At 42.3% G+C, this 21,239-nt stretch overlaps 1 protein-coding gene across 2 annotated transcripts in view; it reads right to left on the reverse strand.

Annotated features, from left to right (window-relative positions):
* The window catches only part of SYT2 (synaptotagmin 2), a 137,757-nt gene that overhangs the window by 34,361 nt on the left and 82,157 nt on the right, over window positions 1-21,239 (reverse strand). For both annotated transcript variants that reach the window (XM_035122915.3, XM_035122916.3), the window contains one exon: window positions 5,792-5,861. The gene's annotated coding sequence lies outside the window, so the exon portion shown is untranslated. The remainder of the gene's footprint in view (window positions 1-5,791; window positions 5,862-21,239) is intronic.

Below are 21,239 nucleotides of genomic sequence, written 5' to 3' on the forward strand. Positions count from 1 at the left end.
ATCCTCTTTGACTTAGGTCATTGGAGCTGCTGTGACTCTCCCAGGACACCACTGCTACTCAGAGCAGGGCAGAGAGGAAGACGTAGCTGTACATTTATCTCCTCCCTGCAGTTATTGCAGCCACCTGACTGCAGAGGCTGTGGTGCAGCAACTCCCACTTCATGCTTTCCCCATGCTTGCAGACCAGCTGCAGCCTCAGACATACCGAGGCTGCCTCTGTGAAGCTGCAAGCTCACTTCAGAGCCCTCATATTCTGCAGCCCATGGAGAGTTCTACAGCAGTCTCTCCAAACAGTCTCCCACTCCATTAAAACTGTTGTTTTAAACACACGTTTCAAACTTGTTTTTGTGAATAACACCTCCGAAATAACTCCTTGCACCATCCATGTGCAAGGGCAGGAGAACACTCCCTGTGCACTTTCATACATCAGCAAACTATGTTTTCACATGTGAGAGTTTGTAAATCAACATTCCCTACAGTGTGTATTTGGCATCTGTGCATTATATAGCATGATTAATACAACAACAACAACAACAACAATTTATTATTTATACCCCGCCTATCATAATCAACAGCAATTTATTATTTATACCCCACCCATCTGGTTGGGTTTCCCCAGCCACTCTGGGCGGCTTCCAACCGAATATTAAAAACAGTACAGCATCAAACATTAAAAACTTCCCTAAACAGGGCCGCCTTCAGTTGTCTTCTAAAAGTAAAATAGTTGCTTATTGCCTTGACATCTGCTGGGAGGGCGTTCCACAGGGCGGGTGCCACTACCGAGAAGGCCCTCGGCCTGGTTCCCTGTAACCTCACTTCTCGCAACGAGGGAACCGCCAGAAGGCCCTCAGTGCTGGATCTCGGTGTCTGGGCTGAATGATGGAGGTGGAGACGCTCCTTTAGGTATACAGGACCAAGGCCGTTTAGGGCTTTAAAGGTCAACAACAACAACAAGCATAACAACAACAAGAAGAAGAAGCATCTGTATAGGAATTTTGAATGTTCGGGTATGCTGCACATCCATTATCTTTTTAAAAAATATAGTCTTATATCCCCCGAATGGATAAATTTATTTAAGTTTGCCAACTTTCAACCTGTGGTTTTGGTAGTTGCCATTCTTCAGGGTTATCAATAAAACATTTTATAAAAGGATGCCATATTTCAACAAAATCATCTACATCACATCCATTATCTTGTTGCAATCCGTACAACTCTGAAAGGTAGGTCAGTATTATCCTCTCCATATTGCAAATGGGGGTTGAAGCAGAAGAGAGTGACTTGTAGACAGCCAACTAGTGAGATCATGCCAGGGGTGAGGTTCGGTTTTGTCCCTTTACACTTCAGTCTCTTTTCGGCAGCAATCTTGTAAACACTTACTTGCAGCTAAACTCCGCTGAACTCAACAGAACTTACTTCTGGGCAAGTATTGCACTGCACACCTCTTGTTTCACAAGCTCTCTATCCTACATTAGCAGCATTCACAGATGACACAAATAATACAACAGTGGATTTAAAGCCATGTGGCTCTTCACTGCTGCCTGAATTTGACCACATCTATCACACCGTCTTGATTATTTTCTGTTACGTCTTGTAATAAGCTGCCATTGGCTATATTTCTAGGGAGCCTGGCCAGGAACTTTAAAATCTGTTTAAATTCTTAGATTGCCACAGAATAGATAATTGCATCAGTAACAATACCCACACCAATGTGATTAAAAAGAGCAAAAGGAACTTGCAACACAGGGAATTCTTCCCTTTCCTAATCCGTGTACACACACACACACACACACACACACACACACACACACACACACAGCTACAAAGGAGGACAAAGCTATTTTTATCCCCACTTGTCAGGAAACTGATAACTGATACCCAGAAAGGAGAGAAAATGAAAAGAAATTAGTGGGGGAAGGGGGAGCTTTGTACACATACACACTTCTTTTAAGCAAGCAGACTGTTTTACTGGATCAACTTTAGCTAAATGGTCCCGCAAGGGGTCAACTCAAGGCTGGCATGCTTTCTGCTGCCCAACGCATGAAAGTAATCAGCAGAGGGGAAGGGAACAGAACAGAAGCATACCTTTGAAATTACCTTTACTGGTTGGCAAGGAAGGGAAAGTAGAGAACAGCCTTCTCATTTTCACAGACATATAGTAGTTAAAGAGAAAATTCAGCACCAGCTGCTGTCCAGTCCTACCCACTACTCCAGGCATCCCCAAACTTCGTCCCTCCAGATTTTTGGACTACAATTCCCATCATCCCTGACCACTGGTCCTGTTAGCTAGGGATCATGGGAGTTGTAGGCCAAAACATTTGGAGGGCCGCAGTTTGGGGATGCCTGCACTACTCCCTGGTGCATCTCTCCCTCCTTTCGTCAATGGCCTGGTCGTTGCTGAGTTTTTGTTTTTTTTAATTACCTGCATTTTGTACAGCCACCCCATAATAAGAATTCTCTGGGTGGCTCACAAAGCCAAACATTAAAATGCAGTGTGAAATAAAAACCATAACAAATGAATAAAAAAACTAAAATGCAATTTAAAACTCAGTTTATGACAGTCTGGAGGGTACCACATTGACTACTCTACGACATGTTTGGTCAGGCTTCCCCAACCAGGTGCCCTCCAAAGAGCTACAACTCCTACCAGCCTCAGTCAGAAATGCTAGGAGTTGAAGCACCTGGAGGGCACAAAGTTGGGGAAGGTTATGCTATGTTACTTGTCGGCTTTGCGGTGGGGTGTGTGTGTCAATTTATTTCCACCAGGATTGCAGCATGTGGAGAGGGGAGGTTGGAAACCCTCTCAGTAATGGAGGTTCTTTCCTCTCTTCTGTTTTTAGGTGTGATGCAGAGGAGGAGGGTCCCACCGTGACTAGTGGTCATGCTAATTCATCCTTAGCATTAATCTTACTTACATATGCTGTTGAAAAATATCGGCTGATGAAGACTATTATGAAACAGTAGTATCATTCTGGAGACACTGTCCCTTTGAGGCTTTTGAGATGTCTTCCATTGAAACCTTTGAAAGGCTATTGAGAGACTTTACATTTGAAACTTCTGAGGTGTCATCTGTTGAAACTTTTGAAAGACTATTGTCTGACTGTCCTTAGACATCTGTTTTGAACACACGGCTTGACGGTCCTCGCTACCACTTTGTTATATTGTACATGTGAACTTTGATTGGCTTATTTCTACAATTTGAATGATATCATTATTTTATTATATATTCTCTACTAACTATTAGCCTATGTGTTGTTTTTGTATTGTTCTGATTGGGATTTGTTTTTTGGTTCATTGTTGTACCCCTGACTTATAGGCAGTGAGCTGAACTATGAGTCTAAATCACTTGATCAAAGTCATAAGTGTGAATCAGTCAGTCACTGTAAGGTGATTCCTGAAGGTTTACCCCACCCGGTAAACACAGGTTCATCCTTCTTTCTTTTGCAGGATTCAGAAATCCTCATTCCTGTGAACACACAACAATTATCTCCACCCCTAACCATTACCCTTGCATGACCCAAGTACAACTTATTAGTGCCAAGGAAGATGGATCTCTTGTACTCTTTGTTTGCACTGTGACAAATGGAAAGATGTTTGCTTGATGGAGATTTTAATGACACCAAAAGGACCTAACTTGCTTGCCATCCATACAAAGGATGATTCACTGTGCTGGGTTGGCCCACTGGAATTTGCAGCAATGGGAGGAATTAAAATGCAGCAATGTGCATTCATAATACTTTTGGTCCCACAGTGAGGATGCCATTGCACTGGAATGTTGCAGGCTATGTAAGGCTCAACCCAGCTGTTAGGAAACAGGAAGACAAATGAGTCCCTTTTCTTGGCACTTATCCCCAGCACAATGTAGGAGAAACCAGAATTGTAGGGGACGAGCCAGCAGGGTTCCCATCTATCTCCAGCAGCTACAACATCCACTTCAAACTATTTGCGTTCCTGGTGTACCTCATATGCTACTCACATGCCCCTAACAAAGGGAATCCAAGGTCAACTGCAATACTGTTTAGTGATTTTTCAACCTACAAGCAACACACCTATCCTTCCTCACACTCAAATTATTGAAGTATCTGTTCACTTCCTGTATCTTTAATAAGCAAGTGCTCATTATTATATGTGAGCTTTGTAATGTCCTGAGGCTCAGTACATATCATGTAGCAGGCTGCTATAAAGAAGACAACAATGACATAAATTTCACATTATGGGATCCAGGCAAGATTTTGGTCCTTTTAAGAAGCTGCAAGCAGATCTGAGTAACTAATTCTGCAGTACATTATTTCCTATCTGATTTTTACTGCATCCTGGGAGACCCTGATAACCTACACCAGGGAAAGAAATATTGAGCAAAGGTATCAACAAAGAGGGATCTGGTGGTGGTGGTGTGTGTGTGTGTGTGTGTGTGTGTGTGTGTGTGTGTGTGTGTGTGTGTGAAGCCCTCTTCAGGCATTCTCAGGGAGATCATGGTGGCAAGACTTCCTAGATCCTACAGTGCTCTGAAAAATTCCCTATGTTTTGAGTGTCACCCAGTAGACAGAGAAGCTGCTTACCAGCAAATTGAACAAAGTCCATTCTGCATCCCTTGGAGGAAGGAACAACCATTCTACCTAATCATGATAGCCAGCATATAAGGGACTCACTCTGCTACATTTCTTTCTCATGCAGAAAACAGGAAGGGTATTCTTTCCCTGCTGGCATTAATAGGAGGATAAAAGGGATAGACCAGGACTCCCCTTCTTTGCCTGCATGGCATGTGTACTAAATGAATGGTTGATGGGAGAATCAGTCAATATATTCACCCATATATGAAATATCTACATGTAGGCATTGTAGAGCAAACCGCAGTTTGAGGGTGTAAAGAAAAAGTGTTTCTGAAAAACAACTACACACAGCTCTGATCTGATTTGCCCACTATGCCCTCTGTCCCAGGAGCTGCATTTAATGCGTGTTTTTAAAGTAACAGGTGCTCTGATTGTGGTTCTCTGGACATCTTATCAAGTTTGGGTCATGGACAGCCTTTCCCAAAGGTCTTCAGGGCCACGCTCCATATGTTGAAGCACAAAACGCTTGAAAAATGGCGTATGTACATGGATGGGAAAAGAAGCATAAAAAATTAGGCTTAGCCAATTCACCCAAAGAGATGCTGTGAGGTCAAGAAAAGTAGTTACGATCACCAGATAACATATCTATCATGCAAATTGCTGCCCTCAGATGCAGGCTTCATAGATCTTTTCTGCCTCTTTATTTGCAAGATGAAATACATTGTTATTCTGTGTATTCCTCAAAGGTGACAAGGAAGCTTCCTTGGGTAGGTATAAATCAAGACATTCTGGCTAAAAGATTGTCACAGCACCCAAAGAGGCAACTGACCTCCATATAAATCAGTGTGTTTCTTTACTACAAGTTGTAATAATTTGGCCCACTGCTGGCCTCGAGGTATGATTTAGCTAACAAATTTCAGTGTTATAACCCAGATGTCTTTTAAGTGACCATAATGCATGGGCACCTTGCACTTCTCAGCAATTTCACGTTTTCTTTTATTATCCATCAGCTTTATGCTGAGACACTGGAAGTCTTCAGTTGGATCATTCTGTATTAATTCTATGAATGGGTATGTAATGCCTGGTGCATACGAAAGAGATTGTGAAGATAACATGCCTCTTTGAGCCATTTTCCAGCCTTTTAACTTCTTACCTCAAGACTAGGATCCAAGGCAGCGGACTTATACAAGGGGGGGCGGGATTTAGAGTTTCAAAAGAACAGAACAACATTGCGCAGGACTTACCACAATCACTTGTACTGGCTAGCTGTTAGGCACCTTGGAAATCTTGTGATGGTTGAGAAAGATGAGTGACCTGCATACAATGAAACATCAGTAGTCAGTATTACTTATCATTTCTCTTTGCAACCTGCTAGAATTCACATCCAACTGGGTCATTTAAATCTACATTCCACAACCCGTATCACTGAGTAAGAAAATGTATACTGTATAAATATAACAGGGTATAGCCAATGTGCTATAGAAGTGTATATAGAACCCTATATGTTCATCAATCTCTACTATGCTACATCCCAAACTATTCCAGAAAGTCCTCTAAACCTCAATAGAGGTTTTGGGGGGCACTGTGGTGGCACAAAGGCTGCACCGCATAGGAGAGGTTGGCAAAAATCAAGTGATCTATCTTCCCCAAGTAGAAGTGCTTTCAACGGGGCAAAGCCACTGTGGGATGCAACACATCTCTATCCTACGACAGAGCTCAAGTTGGTATACATGAGGTCGCCAAGTGAACTTGCAACCAGCCCCAGAGCTGCTTAGCTTCAGCAAGGTGGAGGCATCAGTTTCCTTCAAAATGTAGCCCTGGTTTCATAGAAATGTTCAGTTTTACTCAGATGAGTTGTTTGTAGAAGAACTACTGTAAAATAAGCAGCAACCCTTAGGAGGAGCCATGAATAAACTGTATTTCTTACTGAATCAGTAGGTGGACAAATAAAATACAGGGCAAGGAAATTTAGTTAAGGCTAAAACAATGCAAAAGTAATTTTAAATACAGGCTGGAAGCAATTCTGGCATGCAAAGGTAATTCAGCAGCAACACATTTTCACTTATTTGTAGACTTTTAAATCCAGATTGTATTCATGTATTTATCCACCCCACAGTGAGACACTTCCATCCCATGAATGATGTGTCATTTGTGGGAGGGAAAATGGCATCATGAAACAGAGAGAGATTATTTTTAAATTTTCAATTACATGCAACTTGATCCTACATAAATTGCTCAGAAACAGGTGTGGCAAAAATGTCTGTTTCAGTTTCTCATTTTTCTGGTCCTAAGTTCAGTTGACATTTCCACATCAACTTGCATTAAAAATCAAAAAACAAAAAACATTCCTTGTGAAAATTCATTTAGTGAGCACTTCTCCTGATATAAACCTTGTTGCAAGTAATTTCCCCTAACACATTTTTGCGTTTTATTTTCACTGACATATATACTTGCCCATAATATATATCCATCACTGTGCCCATTTTTTGGTTGGAGAACTGCACTGCAACATTCAGGGAAGTGTGAATGCCAAAGGATAGCTGTGTTTCTGTTTGCATATTGTTTCAGGGAGTGCAAATTAAGTAGGTTTATTTGCAAGTGTGAGCTGAATTTCTCTTCCATCCATACCATAGCTGCCAAGTCCGGGTCGTAAAGATCCGGGATCGGCAGCGCGCGCATGACCGGAAGTTGCGTGACGCAACTTCCGGTGGCGCTTCGCCCTTCTATGGGCATCAGAAAATGGCGGCGCCAGCGCCGGAAGTCGCTTCCGCGCATGACCGGAAACACGTAAAAGCGACTTCCGGCGCCGGCGCCGCCATTTTCTGATGCCCATAGAAGGGCGAAGCGCCACCGGAAGTTGCGTCACGCAACTTCCGGTCATGCGCGGAAGCGACTTCCGGCGTCGGCGTCGCCATTTTCTGGTGCCCATAGAAGGGCAAAGCGGCACCAGAAAAATGGCCGCCGGGAAGAAGCGAATTTAAGGGAGAATGCCGGGATTTATCACCAAACGGGAGACCGCCGGGAAACAGTAAGAAAAAGGGGGTTTTCCCGGCGGATACGGGATACTTGGCAGCTATGATCCATACTCAAAAGTAAACCCTACTGAGTTCTGTGTAGCTTCCTTTCAAGTAAAAGTTTCAACCTTACAATGCGATGCTATACATGTAAGTCTTCTCTGGTGTAACTGCAGTTTGACTGAACCATGGTGTAATATCCTGTGGTCTGAACAAACTAGTTTACTGTACTCAGATGTCAGAATAAGTTGTAGTTTGTTCCAAACCACAAATAGAAGGATTAAATTTAAACTTTCTCCCCTCATATGTGGAGGAAAGGGGAAGGTAGAGAACACAAGCCTAAGGCTCACACCTCTCACCAGTCCTCATAATGCTAAAACATGGTTTAGTGTTACATATGAGCAAGGTCTAATAATATAATCCTGCATCTGGTTGGACACCAAATAATTACAGGGTAGTTCTGCAGAAGTTTGATCCAGGTTCAGTTGGTGTATACAGCCAAGGAAACCAAGGATCCAGTTCTAAAGACTGAGTTACTATTTGTGATTAAAGGCTGCTAACCATTTTAAACATGGACTGCTACGTGCAGGCTCATTAATACTTCACCTGCTCAGGGACCCAATTTCAATGCCCTTCACTAATCATCATTCAGGAGAGACTATCCACTAACTCAGAGAAGGCAACAAAACACTCCACCTCAGCACACTGAAAAACCTAATTCTGGAAGAAAATATAATCCACTCAAAAATATCATTGCTACTTGGCTTGGTTCAATAGCTTTGGTCTCCTCTGGACAGTGGAACATTCAGCAGTGAAAGATAAAAGAAGCAATAAAAGTAGCTCGCTTCAGAGACCTGCACAAAATTATTAGTGTACCAAGTCATGCTGTATTGAAGTGTGCAAAAAGAAGCATGTTTACAGTTGTCTTTTGCAGAGATGAAAAGCAATGCAATGAAATGTGACAATTGGTCATTAAAGATACTTTCACTGCATGTAAATTGCTACACAATATTCAAGGCCAGAGAGAGGAAATAGAATGTAATGTGAAATATACATTCTCACAAAACACTAAACCATGGTAAATAAAACTGTGGCTTATTAAATTATGGCTTGGTGTTATGTGTGAATCCTGCCCAGTAGCTTAAATATGTTTTGTTTGCTTACTGCCCAAAAAACCACAACGTGAAACCATGTTTTCTTGTTGGCTGACAAACTTTGATTCATTTTAACTATAGCTTTGCATTACATGGGAATATAGATCCCTTCCTTAGCCATATTGGTTTTTTTTACCACTACATGCCAAGTGGTCACCATACCACAAAGACACAGGATAATAATACCTGGGGGGAAACACAACAAAGTTTAGAAACAAGGCATGATTTGTTCGATCATCTGTGAGAAAACTCATGGTTAACTCATGGCTTGTTAAGCAAACAATAGTTTAGCATTAGGTGCAAACCAGGCCAATGTCACCCATACAGTACATACTCATTTTTTGTGCCATCTTCTGCAGTAAAAACAAGTTTTTGAAGCAACACCTACAAATACTACATGCTGAAGGTGGTTATTAAGATATACTGTATAATTAAACAAGCCAATGATATTTTCTAGAATATGTTCTGGCTTAAAAAAATTTTTTTTAAAGATTTATTTAAAACATGTATAGGCAACCTTTCTAGGTCAAACCTTTCAGGGTAGCTTCCAATATGCAAACTGCCATAAAAATTACCCACAAACCAGCACTAACAAGAAAACATTAAAACCAGCATAACAGCACAAAGACAAATGACTAATAGCTAAAACACAACTCAACCAAACAGCAGCCCAATTAAAACTTGTGCAAAGGTAGTTTTAAACAAGTGGGTCCTTGATGCCCTCTTAAAGTTCTGCAACAAGTGCCAATAATTCAGTGAAATCCTTAGGTTGTCATCATTACAAGACTGTATTCTACCTTCTGCCCAACAGGTGACCACCAATTAGGAGCTTTAGGATTGGATGCCTTGACATACTGCATACTGCTCTTGGGTTCATGGGTCACTGTGACAACAGGATGCTGGACTAGATGAACCCCTGGCTTGTTTCAGCAGGCTCTTCTTAAAAACTGGATGCAGTGCATCTGATCGTCACCTACACAGTCCATCCCCACTGCTTGATGGCGGGGGGGGGATACTTGTAGGATCGGCGCAGTGTGCGCCACTGCCTTCTCACTTTTCCTGTGGAGGTGTCCAGGAATGAGAACATGCTTTCCAATGGATGTCCCCTAGAGGTACAGCCCAAACCCAGAAATGCCCAATTGTGTGGCCAGTTTGACAAAGGGAAAGCAGCAACAGAGAAATGATTTTCTGCATAGGAAGAATACAAAGGCAATATTTTCCTCAGATATTTGCAAGCAAGTAGGAGAAGCACTGCCTGACCCTGTAACCCGATGCAAGCCATCACTGTGTCACAAATGGAAGCGGATGACAGAGAGTCAGAAAGAGGTCACCGGTGGATGCAAAAGGTCCTTTCATTCAAAGCTTCTCTGCTTTATAAACAGAAGCTTCTTCGGTGCTTTTCGTTTTCACTGCACATGATTCTAATTCTTAACAGCCTTGTCTGTGTCTTCATTTCTTAGAGGAGAGGGGCACTGAGCCCAAGGGCTGAGCTAAACTTTTAGAAAGAAAGATCCCATCTGCACTATAGATATAAAGCAGTATCACGCCATTTTAAACAGCCATGACTTCCCCCCAATGAATCCTGACAGCAGTAGTTTGCTAAGGGTGTGGAGAGTTGTTAGGAGACCCCATTCAACCTCGCAGAGTTACCATTCCTGTGTATTGTTAGGGGGAACCCAAAAACTGGTTTAGGGGGCACATGGGAGCAGGAGATGGAGAAGGGGGAAGTCCCATTGTGTGAACGGACCTCGTTCTCCTCTCACATGCCCCAATCAGCACCATGTTGAGTTCCACAGAGGAACACAAGGGTTTTTTGTTTTGTTTTTTTGGATTCACATTAAGCAAAACCCTGCTCTGTGCTGCAGTGCAGAAAAACAGAAACCAGTATTAGAACCGAGGCACTTAGCACATGGTTGGTACTGCATAAATGTTAACAGTTTTGCCAGTACAGCAAGCAGGCTTCCAGGTAGGTGACCTATCAGACTTTGGGGAGGGCATTAATCCTTAAACTGAAACATTTTGTGGTCTGGCATTTGCAGCTGGGATTCAAGCTCATTAGGCTTGTTTTGCATGCCTATAAATAGTCCAGGTTGTCAGTTTTGTAAAGTTTAAACAGCTATTTTAAGTCCAATAGGTTCGAGGTCACTGGTTTCTGAACCTTAGTTCCTATGATTCACCGTGTAAATGTTTTCCTTATCTGCTTTTCATTAAGCAGCTCCAAACAGCACACTAGCTATTGAGCAGGCCTGTCTGCTTCTGCTTTTACCCTGCAACTTCTACACAGATATTCTGGTCCCGCCTTAGATGCACAAGTGTGGAGACAAAGTGTTCATTGAGAGAGTGAGCTGGTTTGCACATAACAAATGCTAAGTCAAACTATGGCTTAGTGTATACTGTATGTGCAAACATGAGGATTCTAGAGAGATTCATATTGCTGTGCTTCTCTGCCAGTCCTTCTTCTTCTGCACTGCAGCTGAGCACAGCAATGGTTTGATGTTGTATTTTGTCTGAAATCAGATTCATAGTTTGTCGCCTCCAGACAAACCATAAGCTGCAAAGCCAAGGGAAAAAGACGTGGTTACAGCTTGTGGTTTGTCTGGACCAAGACAAACCATGAGCCCAAGTTGCGACAACACACTAAACCAAACCAAAGTCCCAACTTTATAAAAAAAAAAATACGTTACAAAGTCCAAACTTCTAAGCATGCCTAAACAAACATTTAAAAAACATTTGTATGTCTTAACAAGAAAAAAAGCTGTTTTCTAAAACAAATCAACAAATTCTAGCTTTTAATTTACTTGTCTATAGACCAAGACTAAGAACATTACGAATGCAAACGCAATTGCTCTATGCAGAAGCAAAATACAAATACAACACATCAGTAGTAGGCAGTGTGGTGTAGTGGTCAGAGGACCTAGATTCAAAACCTCACTTAGCCATGAAGCTCACTATGTGACCTTAGGCCAGTCACTGTCTCTTAGCCTAACCTACCTTGCAAGAGGAGTTAATGAACCCAAGCTTCATCCCAAACTCATTCCCTTAGCCCCAGCTTGGTGTTGCATCTCAACCAAGTTACTATAGAGCTGTGCCATTCATACTGTAATGGTTTGTTATGCCTGCCTTCCCTCTGCAATGGTTCAACCCCCAGTAAATAAAAGGAAGAAATTAAGTATGCCTGCAGAGGACAACCAAGATCTGATAATATATAATCCTAGGCACTCTCTTGCACAAGGGCAATCTGTTTGAAGAGCTCCCTTGCAGTGCAATCTGCTGCAACAGCTCTCCAGGCCTAGGCATCTGTGCACCTGTTAAGGTATTTTCCTCTTCCAAACAGTTTTCAGTTGCCAAAGGGGCAGCTTTCCAAATCACATCCATGCTCAGCTCTAATGCAGAGTTAACTTCATCCTGTACTGCTTACAAGGACAATTACTATGACAGCCTCTAGGGGGCTCCATTTGATAGAAAAAGGAAACTAGAAAATGCTGCATAAAATATTTTTTGCAATGGTCTGAAACAGATTTCTAGATTTCAAACATGAGTTGGCACAGAACTTCTTGGATGTCTCTCTTTGCCCTTCCTTCCCCCAAAATGACAGCCTGGAGGAGCAAAAGAATCTTGCATTATTGTAACTGATTATTAAGTACAACATCAATTTATGTTGGGGTAAGAGTCAGTTCGAAAGCACGTCAAAATGCAAGTAGATAAATAGGAACCGCTACAGCGGGAAGGTAAACGGCGTTTCCATGTGCTGCTCTGGTTTGCCAGAAGCGGCTTTGTCATGCTGGCCACATGACCTGGAAGCTATACGCCGGCTCCCTCGGCCAATAATGCGAGATGAGCGCGCAACCCCAGAGTCGGTCACGACTGGACCTAATGGTCAGGGGTCCCTTTACCTTTACCTTTAAGAGTCAGGAGCCCAAATCTTGAACAGGAGACCTATTGGGCTCAGCAGTATGTAAACACAGAAGCCAGCGACGATCTTTTTGCCATTAAGAAGAGCTCAGTCACCAAAGCAGAACAAAAAGACAGCATCTGTTAAGTTTTCCAATGGGTACTTATGCTTCAGCTTGTGTAAATTGAAGGGAAAGAAATCCGTTGTAAACTATTACAGAGACTAGACAAACTGTGCTTGAACCTGTAAAATGGATAGAATTGGATAGTAATGAAAGCCTTACAGAAATGCTGCATGTGAATGTTCAATCTCTCAGTAATCCTTAAAACAAGCCTCTAAGGTAGGTTAGCACGGAGAGGGAGCTAGTGTCTGCTTCTGCCTATCCTCTGTAATCCTGAGCGAATTCATGGTGGAAATGAATCTTACATATAGTAAGATCTTTTACCCTTAATATGGGGGTATCCACAGTATGGGGGGCAATAAAACTGAACGAACCTATAAAGATGTTGTGAAGATAGCTGAAGTAATATAAGTGAAAAACTTTTTTTTTATTCACAAGCAGTATCTAAACACCAAGCCATTATCAGCCCACACAGTATGACAACTTCACAGTGATTCCTAACATTATTTATTTATCCCATTATTTGTCACTCTATAAGAAGGGTTCTCTGGGCAGCCTACAAGATGGGGAAAAATCTATTACAACAAAATGCTATCAGAATGGAGCAAAAAAGAAGGGGGGAAATCCCACGCACAACTCTTAAAAAACCCCCAAACCATTTGAAAACAGAGGGTAGAAGAATAAGACACCACAATACAAAGCAGATAAAATGGAAAGCAGAGGATAAAACCTATTACAGTACAAAATTAATGGGATGCCACAGCACAACAAAGGTTTAAGCAGCCCGTGAAAATGACAAAGTTTTTGCCCAATGCCAAAAAGACATCAAAGCAGGTGTAAGACTGACCTCTCTGGGATAACATGCTGCAACCAAGGGGTCACTGTTGAAAAGGCCCTGTTGCTTGTAATTCTTCCATGATGTTTTATTCTGGGAGTATTCAAAAGAAGGGCCTCAACCAATGATTTCAAGGCATGGGGAGGTTTATGTGAAAAGAGGTGATCCTTCAGACACTAAAGTCTCAAGCTTGTGCTTTAAAGGTTAAATCCCGCACTTTGAATTGGGCCTGGAAAAGAGTCAGTATCCTGTGATGATAATGAAGTACTAGCATAGTATGCTCTTAAAACCTGCTCCTGTTTATACTCTCCCAGCCTTATTCTGCACCAACTGGACTGTTTTCAAATTACAGTCATCCAATACAGTGCATGGCTCACTGAAGCACAATTCTCCCTATCCAGGTAGAATCATAGCTAAACAGGTAAAAGGTGCTGTGGGCCCTTGATGTTATGGGTCTCTAATGGTGAAGATGCATCAATAAGCCCCCCAGACCATGATCCTTATGATCCCTAATGCATAGCTGCCAAGTTATCCCTTTTTTAAGGGAAATTCCCTTATGCTGAATAGGCTTCCTCGTGAGAAAAGGGAAAACTTGGCAGCTATGCCTAATGATTCTTAAGAGGGAATGTGATCTCCTCCAGAACAGGTTCAACACCATATACTTGATTAAAGAAACCACCCACCAACAGTACTTCTATCTTCTCTGGATTAAACCTCAGTTTATGTAGCCAGCCTCTGCTCTAGCACCTTCACTTGTGTTCAGTGAAAAAGAGAAATAGAGCTTGGTGTCATCCACATAGTGGTGACCTAACACTCTAAAATCCCTGGATGACCTCAGTCATGCCATGGAACCAAGCAAATGATATGTTGGGACAATCCCATGGTTGCCTTGGTGGTTTAGGAGCCCTAAGCCACCCTGGATATGGTGAGCTTAACATGAATGTTAAGATTCCCCCCCCCCCCACAAAACACACACACAGAAACTAAGCAATGACCTTGAGAGTCCTCAACACCAAATCAAAAACCACCTACATTAGCTTAGGCAGGGATTCTGATGTACAATAAAAGGTACAAATACTCCAAACTGGCATTCAAAAAATGGACAGAAGTCTGGGGAAATAGAATTCCTGTAGATTGGAAACTGCCCCCCTCAACTCTATTTTGCTGCTGAATAGAGTACCCAGAGAGGGACCAACTCCCCAACCCCACCCTAACCCATCTCAGTTATGCAAACTAGTCCTAATTCACATCCAAATCAAAGCTGAGAGAGATTTTGATATGAACCAACAGATTGGAGGGCACACTGGTAAAGCAACATCAGACAGAAGGGAGACTTTCTTGTGCCTATGTCTACCGGTAATCGAACTTCTCATTACTCAGCATGTGAAACCCATAGCAGCAGAGTTATAATTACTCTAAGATCTCATTATTAGTAAAGTAATACACCCATATATGATGATGTGCTATGACAACTCTTTATCCTATGATACATATTTGAATAAAATATTTTTTAATCAGATTGAACAACTGAAACAATTCATGGAGCCAGAATACAGATGTCTGTCAGCTGCCAACAATACCGAATACGCATTTGGGAATAGGCAATATATTGTCTAGAGCATAAATCATACTAGATGCCTCTTCTGAGTCATTTGGGCCATTATATTCAAAGGGTTACAAATCTTTTATAGAAAGGCTCATTCTTCCAAGAGTGGGGTTTTACATCTAATTTTTATGTGTTTGTTTTTAGTCATCACTGCGGGCAGCACCACTTGCTGGTACCATCAGGAAGAACTTCCATTTTTAATCTTCCACTGGTAAACAGATTGAAAAGTCCTTATGCCAAAGGGACATGTGGCCTGTTAGAAAACTCCAGGATGGAATGTTCCATTTTGGTGCCAAATGAACTGAACGACAGGACTGTAACTCCACATTAAAGCAAACACCCGTTTCTTTCTTAGAAATGGTAAACAGACATCCAGTGAAATCGATGAGCACTTTGCCTAATTAGGCAACCAACCCTTTGAAGTGTGACCAGCACATGTTCAATTTTTAGTTACATTATTTGATGTGAAAACCTGGAATATTCTCAAAGATCAGACTCATCTTTCCTTTCTTGCCTGAGATGTTCTGATGGGAGTTTATCATTTTTTGGAGAGGGATGACCCTCAAGAGCATTTATTCAGTGTACCTCTTTCCTGCAAATCAACCACTGCAAAGCCTGAATGGAACTTTCACCATATGAATCTTTGCATATGGTAGATGTGGGGAATTGTGGCTATGTATCCCACACAATGGAAGGAGAGATATAAACACATAAACCCCCAACTCCACAATTCATACCGGTATTTTTGTCAGTACTTTTATTTCCTACTTCTCATGTGCTAAGGCACTGGACACAGGAAACTCCTGGACAGAACGTGCATATGTGCTGATCTACGGCAAGATTCTTCTACCCAGGCTGAGACCCTTATTAGAAGACGACAGAAATAAATGAACTGAGTATCAATCAATCAGCATTTATCCATCACAACCCCCTTGTTTTTCAGTAGGTACAACTTTGCTACACACAGAGATAAATTAGAACAGGAATAAATGCATGCTAGTTTAAAATCGAACAAGCACAGCAGATGCCAAGACCATATCAAGACATGCTGTTTGAAAAGAACTACAGTTCCATAGTTAAGTAAGGTTCTGTGCTTCCAGCGTTCAAAATTCACGAGGCACATTTTGCACCAGGCTATCGGCTACTTGTGACCAAGTGAAGATGCCCAGGTGCCATCTAGGGATCCTTGGATCTTGACTGTTTTCACACACTAGCAACACATCCTGTAGAATTCTATCTGTTATATTTTATCTGCACAATTAGAGTGAATTTCAAGAACCAAAAAGTCGTATTGAAAAATATTACTTTCAAGCCATCTGGCCCCCAAATGGCAACAAGGCATTCCGTTTCGGTGTCTGTAACCCTGGTTTAAGGAGTCATTTGGTGCCTAGCTTATATATCTGAGTTTCTAACACTGATTCTAACTCCAAGAGCCCAGCATGCACAGTCAGTGAGTGACCTTCTAGTCCAAAGATAAGCCAAAGACAAATTTCTTACAAGTTAAAAACATTGGTTTTGGACCCATATGAAACAGAAGCTTAAAAGGATAGGTGACATAATTTCTTACCAATCCCCAATTCTCTTTCTCAAGGTCCCTGGAGTGAATTAAGATTTTCAGTTTCAAAGTCATAAGACAGAAAAAAGGCTAATTTCCCACAGACATTCACCCAAGTTAGGAAAAATTAACCGAGGAGCAGACAAGAATTTACACTGCACTGTGTCAAGAACTGTGAACTTGATTGGCTGTTTATTTGGGCAGACTGATCAATCCTAGCCAGGAAGAACCATTTCCACTGGATAAACACTTTCTCTTGATCAAAGGAGGAAGATTTCGTGACCTGCTGTCTGAATTGTGAAGAACAACACATAGCTGTTAGCTAACACTACAGCATACCCGAAAAATCAGGTTTGTATATTTCTATACAAACATGAAACTAGGCTTCCTTCATGCCATTTCTGGGCAGTGTCAGAATTCATCCTTCAGCAGTGGCATAGCGTGTGTGCATGCGCCAGGGGAGCAGGGCACAGCACAGAGGGAGCCCACTTCAGCAGCCTAGCGCTCCCCACACTCGCAGTGGTATCGGTAGTGAGGGTGGTGTGAGTGCTCCCAACAAGCGTCTGTTTTTGGTTCAAAGCTCATTTTCTAGATTTGTCCTTTCAAACTTTTGGCCTGAACCCACAGCCCAGCTCAAATCAGAACCTGATCAGCCTCCCATCCCAGAGAAAAATCCTGCAGAGGCACCCATACATTTGCCCTCAACTTTGAATTGCTGTTATTCATGGGCGTGAATACCGGTAATTTACATTTATATGCTCTGTAACAGTAATAAGTGACAATTAAACCATTTTAATTTAGATAGCAAGGAACTCGGGGGGGGGGGGGAGACCAACAACCACAGCTGCTTAGAGACTTCAGCCTGTTCTCTGCAGTGCAGTATTCCAGGTGGGACGATGACCTGTCAATCTCTTCAGCTTACTTGCAAAAAACAGTTGCTCCACGCAGGCTCTAACTCCCCAGTCAACACATGTTAGGGATACAACCTGGTGCTATGTACTTTCTAAGCACCTACTGACTGGGTGATTTTATTTGCTATTACAAGCTACACAGAACCACAAAGAGTCTTGAGGCACTTTGAAGACTAGGTATATTTAATACGGCATAAGCTTCTGTGGACTGCCACTAATACCATAATAAATATATTTATAGTCAGGGGCAATCCTATGGAAATATCTGCATCTTAGGATGCAGCAGATTCCCAGCTCACCCATCTGATTCCCAGCTCAGCCTCTGTTAAGTACCCAACCCCAGCTCAGCCTAAGATACACCGATACACCGTGCGTAACTTGCTCATCCTGGGCTCAGCTGGCTGGGCCAAAGCTGCCTGAACTGAGGCTGGTGTAAGCCCAAAAAGACAGCATTCCCGGGGCAGGACTAGAGAAGGAGGACTTAGGCTGGATTCTAAGCCCATTCAGTCTGGTCACATGATCCGGCAACACAGTGCAGAACTCTACTTTAAAGGCTCGTTTTCCCTCTGCCAGGCTTAGGCAGAGCAGCAGCAGTAGCCTTGTTGCTGAAAGGGGTTCAGATCTGGTGTAACTTTATGCCATCTTATTGTGTGTAGGACAACACTCTGTTGTCCTTGATGCAACAAACTAACATGGCTACCACTCTGGGGGGGAAATGCAGAGACTTGGCGCTCTCAAATAATAATAATAATCATCATCATCATCATCAATTAATTAATTAATGGATCATCTTGAAAAGCATGGCATTAAAAACACAACTGAATGATGCATCTTTGGATTTTAAGGTGTGTTTTTGGCTTCTAGTGGCATTCATAGTATGTTTTTTTCCCTGAGACAAAGGAGCTACTCCCACAATATGCTTCATCAGCTGCTATGGTCTACACAATATGCTGCTTGCACCCTTACAAGAAAGGATGGAAGAATGGTGGTGACTCCACTATGCTTTCATATTCATACTGGGTTGTTAGAAATTTGCCTAGTAATTTGCACTGAAATAGCAGAAGAGCTGCCCCTTATCCACAGTTTATTCATCCTAGCTATTTTCACATTTATCTGAATGTTAGCCTCATCACCTGTCCAAAATGTCTAAGATAAGCCACAATGTTTGAAAGTGCCAAAAGAATAAAATCAATTCAACGTGGTATAAACAGGAATATAAAGCCTCGCCAAATCCCCTCAAATTACTAGTCCAGCTCCGTATACCCTCCTGACTCAGCTTCTCCTAACTCACACCAGAGTCTACAGGACTACAGGAATATGCTTAGACTTGGACCATTTCCAGGGAGAAATATGTTCCAAAAGCATTGACAGCACTCACACACCACACTTCTCCCACCCCAAATGCATTGAGGGTAGCAGAGCCAAGTGGGGGAGAGGCAAAGCAGTGGGATCAATGGGGACATCCTCTCTCTCTCTTCACCTCTGCCTAATTAAGTGAGACTTTAGACATCTGCACAGAGGTACAGTCATCTACTGTTGTTTTGCTATCATGGTAGAACTGGATTTCATAGAAGACTAGCAGAAAATAATGCTTGGCTATCAAGCCCAGCCTTAATCTGCCAACCCCTGCTCAATAACTACCCACAACATAAACAATATTGAGCATTGTGAGCTCCACTATATAGTGTTGTGGTGGGGTTTAAAGGGCACACTTCATTTATAACTGGTGTAAGAATGTACACTATATTCTTCCTTACCTGTCATGCTGGATCCATCAACAGCAGTAGCATCCCCAGGTACATTTACTTAGAAGCAAGCTGCACAGACTTCAATGGTACATACCTTGAGAAAAATAGTCAGCTTTCCATTATAACTCAGCTTAAATCCTTTATCAGGGCAGGAGTAGCCAATGCATCAACCTCCAGATGTTGTTGGACTACAACTCACATCAGCCCTGGCTGGCTGGGGCTGGTGGCAGTTGTACTACCCCTCCCATGTGGGAGGGAAATTAAATTTGTCCTTGAATTTTCAAAAGGAATGATCTGATTTTATACTGAAATTATTGTAAACAAAGCAAGCATTGACTCTGCCATATTGATAGCATTACTGTACATCTACGATAGAGTTCCCAAATCATAAATCTATGGTTAGTCCTTGAAGCTCTCCAGACAAGGTCCTTTCCTCCCAAGTCAGCAAATCATTTATCCTGGGGAAAGTCATTCAGTTTAGATTACTTTAAAGAAGTGATCTAGTCTGAAAGGAGACACAAACAAAGACAAAAGATGGTGGCTAGCAGCCGCCTTTGTCATGCCCTTTGTAAGAAACGCAAAACCTGGTCAAAGGCCTGGAAACGATGCCTTATGAGGAACGGCTTAGGGAGCTGGGTATGTTTAGCCTGGAGAAGAGAAGGTTAAGGGGTGATATGATAACCATGTTCAAATATATAAAAGGATGTCATATAGAGGAGGGAGAAAGGTTGTTTTCTGCTGCTCCAGAGAAGCGGACACGGAGCAACGGATTCAAACTACAAGAAAGAAAATTCCACCTAAACATTAGGAAGAACTTCCTGACAGTAAGAGCTGTTCGGCAGTGGAATTTGCTGCCAAGGAGTGTGGTGGAGTCTCCTTCTTTGGAGGTCTTTAAGCAGAGGCTTGACAGCCATCTGTCAGGAATGCTTTGATGGTGTTTCCTGCTTGGCAGGGGGTTGGACTGGATGGCCCTTGTGGTCTCTTCCAACTCTATGATTCTATGATTCTATGTCTTGCATGTTCAAAAAAACATGGGAGCAAAAAGCAGGTGCACAAATGACTCCTGCTTGTTGCACTGGAAGTTGCAAATGCATTTGCACCTTTCCTTACAATGCAGCAATTCACAGATCAAGTGTATACATGCTGACTCTGAAGTAAGTCCCATTTAGGTCAATGGGGCCAACTCCCAAAGGGCATTCAGTTTTAATCCAAACTTCTGTAACATTTACAGTGCTAACTAATTTTTAATCATCAGATAACTGGACTAGTCAGACAACAGGCACATTTTGCCCGATGCTGTTAAGTTAACCAACTGTCAGCAGCAGTTGGGATTATTGGTGCTTGGAGCAGCAGCTCTCCAGGGAATAAGGTAAAGGTCAGCTTTTCATCACAAGATCCTTCAATTAGAGATAAGCATGTACCGTTGCCTTAAGCCAGCCTCCCACAACTTGGTGCCCTCTATATGTTTTAAACTAGAGCTCCCATTTGCTTCAGCTGCTGGTGGCCAAAATATCTGGAGGGCACCAGGTTAGAGAAGGCTGCCTTAGACCAAGTCATACCATTTGGTCCTTCTACCACTGTGCTGTCCATTTCAACTGGCAGCTGCTCTCCAGTGGTCCTGTGCTACCCAAAACTCTTTTATGCAGATGTGCCAGGGATTGAACATGAGTTCTTCTGGATGCAAAAGATGTGTTCTACGCACGGAGCTACACTGGGAATGGCTCCATTTGGAATGCTTTTACTCATTTTACAATTGTAATGGTTTTAGCTGTCCTTTTAATTGCATTGTGGTTGTAATGCAACCTGGGATCTTGCGGTAAAAGGCAGATAAGAAATCTAGAAAACAAACAAGTGTT

Source organism: Zootoca vivipara, chromosome 7 (assembly GCF_965207765.1).
Source record: "Zootoca vivipara chromosome 7, rZooViv2.hap1.1, whole genome shotgun sequence".
Classification (NCBI taxonomy): Eukaryota; Metazoa; Chordata; class Lepidosauria; order Squamata; family Lacertidae; genus Zootoca; species Zootoca vivipara.